At 35.4% G+C, this 16,108-nt stretch overlaps 1 protein-coding gene across 2 annotated transcripts in view; it reads left to right on the top strand.

Annotated features, from left to right (window-relative positions):
* LOC116342060 (protein Tob1-like) overlaps window positions 1–16,108 on the top strand; it is a 110,915-nt gene that overhangs the window by 85,261 nt on the left and 9,546 nt on the right. For both annotated transcript variants that reach the window (XM_031769544.1, XM_031769545.1), the window contains one exon: window positions 1,937–2,014. The gene's annotated coding sequence lies outside the window, so the exon portion shown is untranslated. The remainder of the gene's footprint in view (window positions 1–1,936; window positions 2,015–16,108) is intronic.

Consider the following 16,108-nt stretch of genomic DNA (forward strand, 5'->3'; position numbering starts at 1 on the left):
AAAGGGAATGACTGAAGACAGAGATATCATCGCAATGTTGTATTTTTTTCATCTGCTGTTGTTGCTGCTTCAATTGGGTGTGTGATTCTCTCATCAGCGGTCGCTTACACACCATGTCGAATTTGTTTAGTATTTTTTTTTCCTTTCGATTTGCATTGGCGTGTTGTACACTTTTTTGCACTTGTCAATGGTCGACCATTATGCTTGAGTTCATTCGTTCTTATTTTTCGGAATGGTGGCATTGTCGTCGTCGAAACGCGCATCGCTCTTTCTCTCGTTCTCTTCATTTCTCTTGCCATCATGTCAAAATGCAATATTCAAATAAATAACAAACAAAGAAAGATAGTAAAAACGAGCACTAATATCCATTGTATCAAGTTATATCAAGTGAACACATTGGTGGTAATAGAATTTCATATAGCATATAATATCACAACGAAGAAAAGAATTCACACTACGATTACAGCAGTTGAAGCGCACACAGACAAAATTTATTTGCGGACCAAATTATGAAAACGAGAGAACACGAGATGTACACACAAAATCTTGCACGATCTCATATTGTACATATGACAAGCATAATCAACTGAATAAAAATTGTGAAGAGACTAAAGTCAGCGAGAGGAGAGAGAAAGAAAAAAAATGACGACAACGAAAGAATTGAATAAAAAACGATTTACAGTGCATTGCTATCGGTTCAAGTAATGGAGAAAGCTTGTATTCTAAACTAACCATACTTTCTCTTCTTTTTCTCATCTCCCCACTCTCCTCCCAATCTTCAATTTTACACGCTCTCTTTCTGGCTCATTTCTTCTTCGCAACTCATTCTTTAGCTTCACACTTTGACTTGGTCCTCGCGCCCTTTCACATTTACCGCTTAGATTCAGTTTACATCGACCGTTGCCAGTCGCATGTCGAACAATATACTGGTGATCCTCGAAATTGCAATGCATTTATAAATAAAATTATTCGACGACTCAATTGTCAATGAACTGAAAGCGAATAAAATCAAATGACATAAGCGAGAGCATATTAATACGATATTTACGCTACATCAAACCCTCGGCATCATTCTCGAACAAAGGTGGTAAATGTGTGATGAGATCACGTTACACCACTCACTTTTTTTTTCTTCCAATAGTTCGAACTTCGAGGTATGAAAAAAAAATTCTTCATTTCTGCCATTTTGCACATTAATACGAACTATTAAAGGGTTGAAAACCCGATAACAAAGTTTGTGTCGCTGAACAATGGCAGCGACATTGATGAGAGCAAGAAAGACACAAAAGCTTTTGTACAGGAAAAAAAAGACAAGAAAAATATCAAGTATGTGATGCCGAACGCGAACGCACACTCGCGCACGCACACGCTCTCATTACATTTAAAAAAAAATACACACACACAAGACGAACTCAGCATAATTTTTTTTCCTGCGCTGTGCCATTTTATTTCTTAGTTTTTCGCATGTTTTGTCTTTCGCAGCGAGATTTTTCCCGGAGTTGAGTCGAGTTTTTCAAGCACGTAATATTTACGTGCTAGTAGAATGTCCGTCTTTCACTATCAAAATCAGCGACAGCTTCTTGGACTCAAATGTTGATAGATAACTTTGGAAAAGTAGAGAAAAACTAAAGAAGAAGAAGAAGAAAGAAGAAACAAGCAGTAGCGCGACCAAATTGTATTTCATTTGAAATAAATCATCAAAGTTTTCTTCATCATGTTGAAATAAATAGTTCGTTATTCTTCGTATAGCAATCACATCGGGTTTTACCAACCATAAAAAGGTCACCCAACAAATTTTCTTACGATCATAGTGTTTCGCTTGCTGCACGCTCTTTTTTACTACTATTTTTTGACTTAAAATAACCCATGAGAATAATTTTATTTTTCGACGAAAATTATTTTTTATGTAATTTTTTTGTTATCTTTCATTTTTTAGGTCCTCAATTCAAGGCGAGCAGTCACCAGAGAGAGAAAAAAGCACATTCATCCAAAGTTGAAAGAAGCACTGTTCATTGTGAGTATTATTGTGAATTTCAATTTCCTTTTCCCATCACTACCATGTCATTCAAAGTAGATGCAGGACACTTCATTTTTTCACACTTTAGTGGTCACACGGAAAGAAGAAATAAAAAAAGAGAGCATGTCATATCGGATCGGATGTTCGGGAATTTGAAAGTCGTCAACAAGACAAATCCATTATTTGCAATGTCAAAATGTGGCGCACATCTCGCTGGTCCGTCTTGTACTATATTTCAAAAATGTGACATGAAAATAGAGGCTATTTTTAACAAGATAAAAATAAATATACCTATTTTTCCCCTTTGTAAAAGATGCAGTGAAAACACTCGCAATACAGCGATAAGCTCAATCATTCCATCTCTCCACTCTTCATCAATCTTTCGAATGAATATTTCGCTCGTCGCAGCCAAACACAAAGTTTTGCCACAAATGATTTGTCTATTTGCTTAAGATAACGTTTTATGTCTTTTATGAAGCTCATCCAACACAACAAACACCACAGTATTCTCTCGTTCAATTGTTATTATTGAGTCATTATCGTATTTATTGTATATATACTGTTCCGAGAGAAAAGTTTTTGACTTCTTCATAAAGAATTCCGATTGAGTAGTGCCTCTCTGCTATTGTTCTGATCTTTGCTCGTCTCTACGTTGGATCGTCGCTGTATTTGTTGCTAACGCCACTGCCACTGCCGCCGCTGCCGCCGTCGTCGTCTAATTTTGGAGCATGTTTATTAATAATGTCGAGCAGCAAAACGTTCATAAATAATAATATTAAATAGAATCGCAGAGGCAGTAGCTTTGCCTCTGTTTTTAGCACGTGATACAAGCGCACGCCCAACCAAAATAACAAAACGATGGATTACAAAATATAAAAGCTCTCTCTCTCTCTTTCACATTATTAAAGCAGTCGCAGCACGGAATTAATTTTTCTCTTTTTGCAAGAGAGTGAGTGGTGTTCACGTGACTGTGTTGCACGGCGCACATTATGAGATTGCAATAAAAACATAAAGCAACCAATTTCTATTGTCAATTATAAAATTTATTACACGTGCAATATACACAGAGGCATGTATACCGTCTCACAACAGGAAATGAATTTATATATAAAAAAAAGCCAACTCGGATTAACTGAAGACAAAAGATGACATGTATTCAAGCCGCTTAACTTCAACAAACGAGAGTGAGCGAGTGTAACAACAACAACACAGCCACATAGATGCGTTGAATAACGAAAGGAAAATATACATCCAAAAATCGGCTAAAACGAAGACATTTATTTATCCGTTGCGTGTTCATATTATATTCTAATATTATTTTATGAAGCCATTAATCTACTTATGGATTGTACAAGTCTGCTTATGTGGTTGCATATCACAATATTTTCGACAAATTAGCAAGCAATTAAAATAAAATTTCAACTTTTCGCCGCTTCAAAATAATTCCAATCATCAAATATCTTTTATTGAAATGAACGACCGTTTCGGAATTCGTTTCGAATCGATGAAAACAGCTTGCAAGAGACAAAAAACGGCAAACGATTGCAATCACATATTTGGCACACGTACAATGTGTATAACGATTTGTTGTTCGGGAATCCGAATCAATTTTTTGTATTCGATGCTCTTCCAAATGATGCTGTTGCCGTCGCCTGCTGCTGCTTCTGCTTTTATTGCTCGAGTGTATGGGAAATGTACGCAGAGGCAAATGAATAGTTAATAGTGTGGCATTCCGATTTGGCTCGATCGTTTGTGAACGAAAAACATAAATTTAGATTGAGCTCACAGCACATACACACACAGAACATATATGTATGCATTGGACATTAAGTACGGTCAAAACAACTCTTGAATCACAAGTGAGCCGTTTAATAGCAACTCTCTTATGTTTCGAATTATGACTATGAATCACATGTTTGCTTCGAAAATTACCTACGCATATTGCATGCCAATTTGATGAAGGATACTTTTTTTATGCTCTTGTGTTTATCTCTTTTTTTGTCAATCCTCGATTTTCTCTCTTTCTCTATCATTCCTATTTTCTTGAAATTTTCAGTTTTTGTGTTGATTTTTGGAGACACGCAGATTTGACTTGTGTTTATCTGAAAATAATTTTGAATCGAAATTCGCTCAAAGATTTGGCATCAAGATACAAGAGAAGAGAGTGGGGTAAGGAGATACTGTGAGTTGAGAGTGTTTTTGTGTTTTGCTTAAACATGACATTTATTGTAATTCGAGCTATTAAAAGCCATACAACTCATCAATTAGTGAACAAAGGAGTCAAGGAAGCACAAAGGATATACGACGGAAAACACATGTTGCTGTGTATTTTGTCGCTCGCAATAAATCAATAAATTTTAGAAATTCAACCGACACGTTTTGGCTTTATATTGAAAGTTTTACAATAAAAAATTTATATGCTGAGGAGAGAGAGAGCGATAGAAATAAAATCGTATGTTCGCATCTAGGTTCGGATGTGTATTTGACATTTGATGAAAGTAATGTCGTGTGTACATAGGAAGTGAATGAAAATACTGTTTACACATTTTCAGATCACGTCAACGGAAATAAGTTAAGATGTTGCATAAAATTAAAACCAAAATGATACAACTTTCAATCAATGAACTTGAATACATGTCTTTTTACCGTCTGCGAATGACGAAATGTGACCCAAAAAAGGTCAATTGTTGTGATTTCGCTTGAAAAGGCTATTATCATTGTTGTTGAGGGGAAATGGAAGCAAAAGAACAAAAACAAACATTTAATTCGACCTTATTAGTTTTGCATAGGCATTAAGTGACACGCGAAAAAGCATGCAACTTTAAATGTTAGGCGTCCCAAAATGAAATCAACAACAATACAAAACGGCACTAAACTGGCTGATAATATGTAGGTGTGAAACAGAGTAAAATAAACATTAATTTAAATACCGAGCCAGAATAGCGTGTCTTTCTATCGCTACTGTTTTTTTATCTCTATTTTTTCTTCTTTTTTTTCAATTCGCTTCAACTCATTGGCTGCCATGCCAAAAAATGTTTTGTCTTGTTTTTGCATGGTGTGTGAACAAAATGTGCTGATTGGCAATCTGTCAAAAAAATAATAATAATCAAATTCCGTTGGCCGAATTCTATTTAATTTTCATTTGATCATTTTCTCGGTGTCTCTGTATTCTTTCAGCGACGGCGACAACAACGCCGACGGCTAAAGAGAGCAAATAAATAAAAACATATGTTTTGTTTATAAGAGTTGTGATTTGTTTGAGCGTAATTGCTTGGATTTAATATGAAATTCATGTTTTGGTGCGGTCAGGCGACAAGCAAGAGAATGAAATAAAAAAATGGTTGTACGTGAAAGAAAGGGAGGGGGGGAAAGAGACTCACAAAACAGTGCTTAATTTTTCCGTTGTTGATTAGGCGAGGAAAATGCACACAGCCGTATGCAATCCATTTTATTAGCTACATTAATTAACCACACGAACGCGACAGACGATACACGGCAACAACAGCGGCACACTTGTAAAACACTCAAAACACCACACATGACGAATTTTACGAAATGGAATCGAACACGAACCGCACAAAAGTTGTCTTATTAAATTTGATATAATCAAAACAGCCGCAAAACAAATGCCAAGAAATCTAATCATTTAACCGTGCTCTCAGACTCATTAAAAACCAAAATATCTATCGACGATTGTTATTTCGACGAATCTACAAAATATTTCATTCATTAATTCAATGTGTTAGTTGTGTATGTATTGCGATAAATCAGCATTTTGCCAAAAATCATGATTAATCTGGCCGCATTTGGGCATCGACGACAGCAACACAGCGCCGAACATGCGTTTACTGAATATAGAAGCGTAAAATGTTGTTGCGTCTGAGACGCACATTAATCAATTTACAAAAGAGAATCTATTTTGGTTGATCGATCGGATGCAGCCCACAAGAAGTGTCTATTAAAGTGCGATTTATCTAAAGTGCACTTTGGCAAATGCCGTTGTCGTTGCCACTGGCTCGTTTGCCCGTACAGACTGATGAAGGTGTAATTTATTCGAATTTCTTGAATTTTATTCGTGTGCAACACGCTCTTTTATTCAGGTTCAATATGTACAAAGGCGATGCTAACGCACACAATAAATATCAATAATGGTTGCACAAACAAAATATACACACCGGTTCGGTATTCAAATGGTCTTCGTAAAATTTATTGTGTTGACCAAAGTCTTGCGTCACTTATACACCACCATGGCCGATCGAATCGACTGGTCATTTGTTTGTGGAAAAGTACTACAAATACAATGAACATCTCTTTAAATAGAAAATCCTTGCTGCTGTCGTCGTCGCTGCTGCAGACACAGACGGAGATGAGTGTGAGAGATGCGAATGGATTTTTCGGATATCAAATTTAATAATCCAATCGAATGTAACAGCGTTCAAAAGTCAGTATCTATCAAATGCCTTTGATACATAATCCACGCACACACACATACATACACTGAAACTTTCGGTATCGATGACCTTTTTGGGAATAGTTTGTGCCGTTTACGCGATATACACTCAAAGTAAATGGTATTTATTGCGTCGTGGTTTTGTATCGCTCATGTTCAATCTTGTCCCTTCATTCTGTTTTACTTTGGCGAACAGTATTTACTGGTATTCAATTTCTCTCTGGCTCATTTTCACTCTTGTGTTCACCTCTTACACTCTCGTCGATACTTCGTTCTGGCACCAGCCTTTTATTCCTGCTTTTGTTCTGGGTGCATACTCACTGCTGCATTTCCATTTGGATAACCGAAGACTTGATTTTTAATGAAAAGCAACGTTATTCAAAAGCCAAACATATCGGTAGCACGATGTACGGTGCATCAAGAAATAAATCAATGAATCAATTTAGTAATCGCGTGTAAAATGGAAACGATGCGCTTTGGCATCATAAAAACGGTTCAGTCTCCAAATGCCACTTATAACTAAGATTTACGTTGTCTATTCCTTTTTTACATGTGTGTGTGGACGCGCGCTTGGTTTCATATGGATGAGTACGTGCGTGAGTACCTTGTGAAAGGCATCTCATTCATGAGGAAATGGGATAGAGAAATCGACGGTTAACAAGGTCTCGCAAACGCGTTTCGAATGGAAAAGTACACACACTCAAACAATAAATTGTCATGTGTCAACTTTTTTTAGTGCGAAATCCAGAATTTACATGAATTTATAATAGAATTTTATAGCCGACGAGATTGTTTCAAATCGAACGGGAGCGACATTGGCAAAAGCGCCAACCAACAACAACAAAATCTCCTACCAGTTAAATGTGATGGAAAAACAAAAGAGATTTACAGCATATTGTGATCGAGCATAAATCTAAGCGAGCCACAAGGCAACGACAATTTTGCTATTAAAAACGGCATTGTGTGAATTTCGACTACTATGCACATAGTTGTTCTCATTCTTACTTCTCTTTCCTCCTCTCTCATCTTCCCCTCTCTCTCTTCTTCTCTCTCTCTATCAAGTGTACGCCTGTTGAGATGTACTCTCCGCTCGTTCGTGTGGTTTATCGCAGTTGTCATTTTTACAATGGGCTCGTATATATTTTCTCTGTTACTCGTCAAACAAGTCCACAATACACTGCATAGAACTGCACCGTGGTTCAGCCAATGTCAATTATATACGTTTAAAACAGTAAAATAAGTGATTGTAACTGCAAATCTTTTCATTCTCTGGTTTGCAATTGCATTTCATGTGTGAAGCATCAACATGTTTGTATCTGTTTTTTTTTTTTTTGCATTCACTCACATACACATTCGCTAGCAGTGTGCTCTTCACATTTATATTTTTCTATCGTTAAATAAGCGATTTTACGTTACTGGCGCACATAAAATGCCATTTTATTGCCATACCAATAAAACAGTTTGAAAACAAACGGTTTTGCGTCTAACACATTTCTGTCGACATTTATTTGCAAAATACAAACACATATACCGTCTAAAAAAACCGCACATATCCACCACGAATTTGGTTTTGACAACAGCAGCAGCGCAACAATGCAAAAAAAAAAAACAGATATAGCAAACAGAAAGGAGAGTAGTTTTATTAGTTGTCGCATCATGTAAAACAGACGTGAGCAATTCGAAATGTTTTGTATATGTATGTGCTTCTTTGCATTCCACGATGTTATTTTGGTGTGCTTTTTTGTTCATTTGCAAACTTCATGCAACCGAAATCGTTTTCATCGTTCTGTTTTGCCTGTCTTACTTGCCACCGTTTATTGCCATATGTAATGTGATGTGCGACTAAATGTTAAGCTTTTTCATGTGAGAATGTGTGCATTCGTCTACCGTTGCCTCTCATATTTGCCTTGTACTTAACCTTGAATGTTTATTTTCATAGTGTTTCTTCTCTTTTTCTATTTATTTCTATTTGTCACAACTTTTTTTCTTCCACTCTCTCTATTGAGGCTCGTTAGGTTTTCGTGTATTTGTGATGTTTGCAAATTTCATTTTTTGCTCCTCTTTTTCTCGCATTTTTATTATACCGTCCTTTGTATATAATCACTTGACTTTGCTCCGTATTTGCTCTTTACTTTTTTTTCACTACTCGACCGTTCGTGCTATTGCCGTTGCTTCGCTTACTACTATTATTATTATTATTATCATCAACTGTAAATAGGAGAAGCGTCACATTTGCGAGCAGGGGACACATTGTATGGTTCGAAGCACATGACACGGTAGCAAAGTCGACAACAAATTGTATTTCTCGCATTGAATTAATATTTGTGCGGTTTGTCAAGTTAGCATTAAAAAATGAGCTAGTTTTTGGCATTCTAATTTAACAAATTGCTCGAGTTTAACATTTTTGTGTAGTGAAGTAATTTAGGGTGCGAGCAGAAAAAAAGCGGAACATTGAAATGGGAAAACCCTGGACCAAATTGAAAATGAAAAAAAGGCACTGTGTGCAGTGTCATTTCTCTCATGGGAAATTTCCCTCATGATTAAATTCATTTCACGTTTTTCGGTGGATTTTTAAATTTCGAAAATTATGCCACTCAAATATGGATTGTACAACTCATAAACGATTCATTTATTCCATTTGTTGTGACAATTATCGCTTGTTCGCTTGTGCGCATTTATTTGTATGTTAATAATCGGTTTTAGTATTTGTACGTGCACCTGCATAGAAATTTATCTCGAGATGTGCTTCTATTCAAGACGATGCGGCAATTGTTCTTGTTACCCTGAAATCATTTGAATGAAACTAGAATAACAGGCACATTAGAGAGTAAACAATCAACTACCAAGTTATCTAGTTGCTAAAATAAATATATACGTTGTCGTCGTCGCTTTTTAGCGTCTACAAGCCTATTATCGGTCTGGATATAACTTGTCAGCCAAATGTGAATAAGCAAAAACAATGAATTGTGTTCATTAATGGCGATTGCTAATGAAAGATGATGGCATCGAGAAAAAAAAAAAACAAATCATAAACAATATTTGTTTTATTGAACAGTTCGATGACGAAAACGGCGTATCGCATTAATGCCGATGCTTTTTACAAATGTCTAATAAATTCAATGGTATGGATTAGGCGGCACCATTTTTCGAAATGTGATATGAATTTGTTGGAAGACATTGTCATGCCCGTCATTTCGCCACAATTTCTTTTTGTAGCTGGAAATATGTAATGGGATGGATTTTCTCAATTCATTTCATTCATCATTTGGCAAACAAAAATTCAATTCGTTAGCATTACAAAGGTCAATCATTATAATATCTCAAATGGGAAACATCTTGAAATCAAATTCATTTCGATTGCTATCATTTCAATTTTGCGAAGCATTTGACAAACGACTGTTTGAAATTCATATGAATGAAACAGAGCGTCACTTTTTTTCAAGTTACTTTCATTTGCTATTCATAATTTCTGTTCAATCAGCATTCTGCCATTCATCGATTTCATTATTTGGGTTGCGATTGCGATTACGATTCAATAGTTTTCTGTGTGCAAACCATTCTCGATGGAGATTAGATTCGATCAAACGAAGAGACGGCAAGCAATAATATTTTTTTTTATATATGCGCAATAGTTTATGGAGTGTTCTAGTTAAAAGGGATTGAGAAAAGAAAAAAATATCCTCATTTGACGATGGAAGTAGAACGCTTTCAATTGAAATGGTCGACTGACAATCGCATCGATACGACATTCGAAGCAAATATACAATTCGAAGGAGTTGTCACGTTTATATGCTCTTGCTGCCTGTCTGCCTGCTCTTTTATTCCTTTTTCCTGTTTTCATGCAGCCGATCAGCATGTGACCTAATTTCACTGTCACAAACTGACTGTGCTACAACTATTTCTATAACTTCTGCTATTGCTACTCATGAATGTACAAAACATCGTTCGACACATTTGCTGCATATCGTTCCATTTGCAATCAAATCGATGAGACCATGGATAAATTCCAATTTATATGGCATATATACATGTCCAACTTTTTACTTTTCACAATTATTATTATTATTGTGAATGCATATTTTTTATCATTTATTTTCCCATTTTAAGATACATTTTTCCCTATTTCGTACTCTTTCACTGCCCCGCCTACCGTAATACCGTGTTTTTTTTAAATGTTGTAATTGACGTTGCTGTTAAGGAAATTGCTTGACTGTTGCCATTACCCTAATTGATGTCCGTGTATTCATTGCTATATCTGTCCGATTGATTAAATACAAAATGTGCACATCACGTTGTATGAATTATCCCAAAATTAACCAACGGCTTACTGGAATTATTGCATTTCATCGTGATTGTTGTGCACAAATTCGAGAGTGTATGCGAAGTTTCTATAAAAAAACATCTGAAAAACCCGATACATAGTTCGATTGGTCGTCAAATTGATCAGTTTTCATTCCACGCGATGTTTTGATGAACGATGCTTTTTTCTTCTTATTTTTCTCTCGCAAATCTTTCTGACATGTACACAACGATAACAATAAACGGTTTTTGCCGACGCACGTTTATATTTTGACGAATGTAAATTTGCATTTCATCCCGAAAACAGATCGAATATATGCATGACGTTCGCTGTTCACAACATCACGTAAATTGACATGAAAATGCATTTCAAATAAATGTGCGTTATTAAATTCTATTTTGTTTTGCATCGAGCCGTTGCCGTTATTGTGCTCCCTATTTTTTTTACTTTGATTTGGTTTGGAGTGACAGTTTGCTTTTAGCGTTACATGGAATAGTGTTTGTGTGTGTGTTGTTGTTGACTATAAAAACCATCAAATAGAGCAACAAACCAAAAACAATTCAAAAATAGAATTCAAATGACAAATACTGATTCTATTGGAACCGGTTATGTGTTTTTTTAAGCATTTCTCTATATATATATTTTTTCACTTTGCTTTCGTCAAATATAAAAGAGCAGACCATTTTTTTCTCGTTCATTGAAATGCAAATAGATCACATAAAACGTTTGTCGTTTCGTGCACTTTTTTCGGTGTTCCACTTGGAAATTTTCAATTTATCGAATGCGGCCACCGACCGATGTGCCGCCTTTTCCCCTCCCCACTTTTGAACATCGCACAAGACGAGATTTTCCGTTTATTTTATTCTATACAATATACATACTGTATTTCTCTTTATTCGGTTACTTTGTATCGTTTTCTTATTTTAGTTAATGCAACTAGAGCATTCTGAATGCCGATAAAAATATATGGAAATTCGAAAGCCAGACATTTCAATCGGTATACGATGTGCATGGCATATAGAGCATTCTTGCTTCCTCCCGTCCTCTCTCCACCGATTTGCTATGCGCTGTTTATTTAATCGTCGTCTTCATGGTTTTCCAGTGAATTTTCCTTCGTTTTCGTTCATTCTTTTGACGAAATAAAATTTAGCATGAGCATCTGCACTCTTGCTTTGATGGCCGTCACTCAAGCAAACTCGTGTCGAACATAACCAAATCTTTGTTCATCACGCCAACACCAAATATTGTTGCTTTTGAGCTGGCTCATTTTTTATGCGTAAATTTGGCAGACAACGTATTTATAAGCCATGTGTTTCGCTGTACCTCATTCTCTCTCTCACACACACACATGGTATGTTGTGTTGTCTCTTCGTTTGCTCCTTTCGTTGTCGTTTGCCTTACTTGCTCAATTTGCCATGAAAGACAAAATGGAAGTGATGCGCTTACGAAACCGAACGATGGATTGAAAAATTTACCAATCGACAACTTTTTCAGCATTCTTCTGTCGCCACCACCACCAGATACGCACACACTTTGCAAGCCACTTTGCCAAATTCAATGCCACTTTACTAGTTTCAAGTATAATCATAATGGAAAGCTTTCGATTTCTTGTCTTTATCTATTTCGGCCACTTTTCGAATTGAAACCTCACGTGTTCATCTATTTCTATATTTTGCTATGTTTTTTTTCTCGCTTGTTTTGTGTTGTCGTTGCGTGCCATCTTGTTATCAGTGTGTATCTTGTTCCATTTGGTTTGGCGTGTTTCGCTTGGATGCGTTTTGAATTCGATGCGCCCCCATATCAGTCCTATCTTCAAATCAACCGATATGCTTCGATTTACGCACGCATCGAATTGTGATCGAAGGCGTTTAATTTAAAGTTCGACAGACGCACAATCGGTAAAAAAAGAAATTTTGTGTGCACAAAAACTTCCTCCATTCTCTCTCATCCTCCTACTCTATTTTCTTTTTGCGATGCGATGCTATCGCCGTCGATTTAGTCACAGTGAAAATACATGATATAGAGACGATTTGATCGGAATATTGTATTCGTGTATTGTGTATATCTTTATCACGACCATTTTTGTTTCGATTTGCCAATTCCAATCACATACATTTACTTTTCGGTTGACGTTAACTTATCGAAAATGTTATTAGCAAACTGTACATAACGCATATAAGTGTTGTGAAGACAAACGGTGTATCTACGACAACGAGCATCACATACTTTATGCAAGAACAACTTCTGTGAACAGTTTTGAAATTGCAATGGAAAAGTTACAAGAATGTCCCTACAAAACGAGTAGAAAAAATAGAAGAAGTAATAAGTTTAGAGGCAAAATTTTCCGATCAAAATTCAAGCACTCCACCAGAGCAAAAAAAAAAAAGAAGAAAGTTTCCGATTTCTTTTTGTTTTTTTATTCGACTTTGCTTCGAAAACTGATACATACAACACATCAGTATGTTTCTATTGTCATCGTACTTTTATTACATATTCAAGAACATCACAAGCGGTAAAATGCTGTGCAAAATAATAAGCATTCTCAAGTATCGCTAAAACATTCTTCATTCTTGGCTCTCTTCTGTTGCTGTTGCATCTCTTTCTCTTATCTCGTTATGGGTTTGCGATGTAGGTTTCATTCCATACAAATCGTTAGAAAAAAATCCAATGAACGACTAAAACCGGTGGATTATTTCGCTCGGATGACGACGACGTTCTAAGCCGGAACAATTTATTCACGGTACACAAAAAAGCGATTTATTTCTTAAAAACCTTTATTTTTCACCGATGGCAAGAGCCAAATGCAAAAAAAAACACACACACACAACAGAAACACGATTCGAATTTGTGACAAGTGTTTGCAGGCAAAGTTTTTAAGCGAAGCGTTTCGAAGTGATGCCGTATCATTTCCATGATCTATAACTTTCTTATTTGATAAGATATGGACTTTTTTCCAGTTCGTTTTTGTTTTTCTATGAACGATATGGATAAGAGCGCATTCGGAATGGTGTGTTTTGCGTGAAAAACCTCGCACATCGATTTTGGATTAAAAAAGTTTTCGTGTAAAAATTATCAGGAAATTAGGTGTCCAGCAACGACGAATATTCCATTTTATTGGTAAATGTTTTATGAAATTATAATCTAAATGTGCTTTTGTCGAAAAGTTTTCCAAAAGCTTGCCCACATAATGGCATATTTCATTATTTCTATTGAATTGCACGTAATGACAGTAAGGATTTTAAAACAAATTTTCACCTATGAAAGAAGCTTATGTCTTCAAGTGAATTTTAATAACGTGTGAGAGAGAGATAGAGAGGAAGAGCGGTAGAGAAAAATATTGTTTGAACTAGTTTACATGCTCTCAACATTCTATCCTTGGCCAATCTTGACAGAGAAAGAACCCGCTTGTCATTATTGTTGGTGTAGCCGTTATTATTGTTATTTGTAGGGAATTTTAAGCTTGGCAAAAACTTGAATTTTGCGTGTATATCGGTATTCTTTTGTAGTCAGTTGATCCCGAGAAAATTGTGCTACTCAATAGCAAGAAAGAATCTATTTATTAAATGAGTCCACGTATTTTCATCATTAATCTTAAATGCATAACACAACACATCAAGGCCAATATAGAAACTGGCAACCGTTCAGTTTAATGTGTAAACAATAGCAACTGACCCTTACATTGTAACGTAATGGTCGCTTCGTGTTTATATAAATATTTTGTTTGGTGAAATTGCTTTGTTCCGTTCGGCTTGTGTTTGTGTGTAAGAAAATTTTCGGTATTGTGAAGAATCTTCTTGAGGTGCGTCTCTTGTGTGGCATTTTTCGAAACTCATCTTGAATGCAGGAATTATAAACGAAAGCCTTCCCTTCTTTAATTCCTGGTTGAACGAAATGAAAGCGATGAGATGAGAAAAAAATTATAATAAAAGAAAAGAAAATAATACAGGGAACAAGCATCAAAATTATTTTACGGTTTTATTCTTAGATATGCTTCGCATTTTTATTGTTATAATTTCCTTGTTCATGAATATTATTCGTTCATTGAATAAATACTACTATAAGATGCCAGAATTTCGGTATTTTTTATAATCGCTTCGTAATAGATAAATGATGATGAGTAGACACATTTCTTTTTCTCATCATTATGGGAACAAACATGCGCTACTCAAAATCGGTTTTTTCATATCCGATCTTCTGACGTGTGCGTGCACAAGAATTTCATTCATTTTTTGAAAATTTCCTGACATTTTTCGATTCTGGCCTATGATAAATTATTGTTTACTATTTTTATTCTACCGACCATAACAACATTCTAACAATAACAAATCCGCTGTGATACGAAAAGGCTGTAGGGGAAGTTCGAGACCTTTAAATAAGTTTCATAATTGCTTTTGAGTGAGTGGGAGAATAGAAGCCGTGGTATGGCACACACAGCTCAACGGACATTTTTCGATCGAAGCGAATTTTAATTAAACTTTTTGTTTTATTTATTTGTCTAATTTTAAATTTGAAAATTGTTTTGATTTCATTTCATTAAAATCAAACCACCAACTGGAATAATAATGCGTCACAAAGTATAAGCACGATAATAAAATTGGGGTCAAGGCCAATTTGTATGTGGCTAATGTAATTTATCCGTAACATTCTAGAATGTATACTAATGGAAAATTAATTTTTATATAATATAATTTTTTTTTATTTCATAAAATAATAAATAATAAATTTAGTTGAGAGAGTTTTTCTGTGTCCAACGTCATTTACAGAGCTCGTTACATCCTGCAGGGAACATATGGTATTCGATGTATGACAACTTTCCAGAATTTTATTTGTCGTTTACATTTTTCACTCTTTGCCGTCCGTTCTCCATTCACCCGAAGCTAATTGCTGTAATATTTGTATCCATTATCCAAAATGGATAAAAGCACGCGCTGCACCAATATTCAATTTTTTTTATTTACCCAAAAATCTACAGAGCTTAAATGATTACAATGAAATGCAACACGATTTTCATTTAAAGCACGCTCCGACACTTTTTCCGACTGCATATTTGAGCAGCTGCAATTTCAGTTGCCTTAAAAACTTAAAACATCCATTTTGTTGGATTTTAAACGGGTGACACCAAAACAACTTGCATCGAAAGCTATAAAGATTAATTTATTTTATGCTAATTTTCGGAATTTGTTTTCTCGTATGCTATATTTCGATGGTGCGAAGCGTTAAAAGACTAGAAAAAAGACAATTTGTGAATTTGTGTAAATTTCCAATTTTTCGAGAGTTTATAGAAATAGTAACATTCAACGAATTTCGGCATTTGGTTTTTAATTAACAAAAATTGGCAATA

Source organism: Contarinia nasturtii, unplaced genomic scaffold (assembly GCF_009176525.2).
Source record: "Contarinia nasturtii isolate CC-2019 unplaced genomic scaffold, AAFC_CNas_1.1 Cnas_scaffold_810, whole genome shotgun sequence".
Classification (NCBI taxonomy): Eukaryota; Metazoa; Arthropoda; class Insecta; order Diptera; family Cecidomyiidae; genus Contarinia; species Contarinia nasturtii.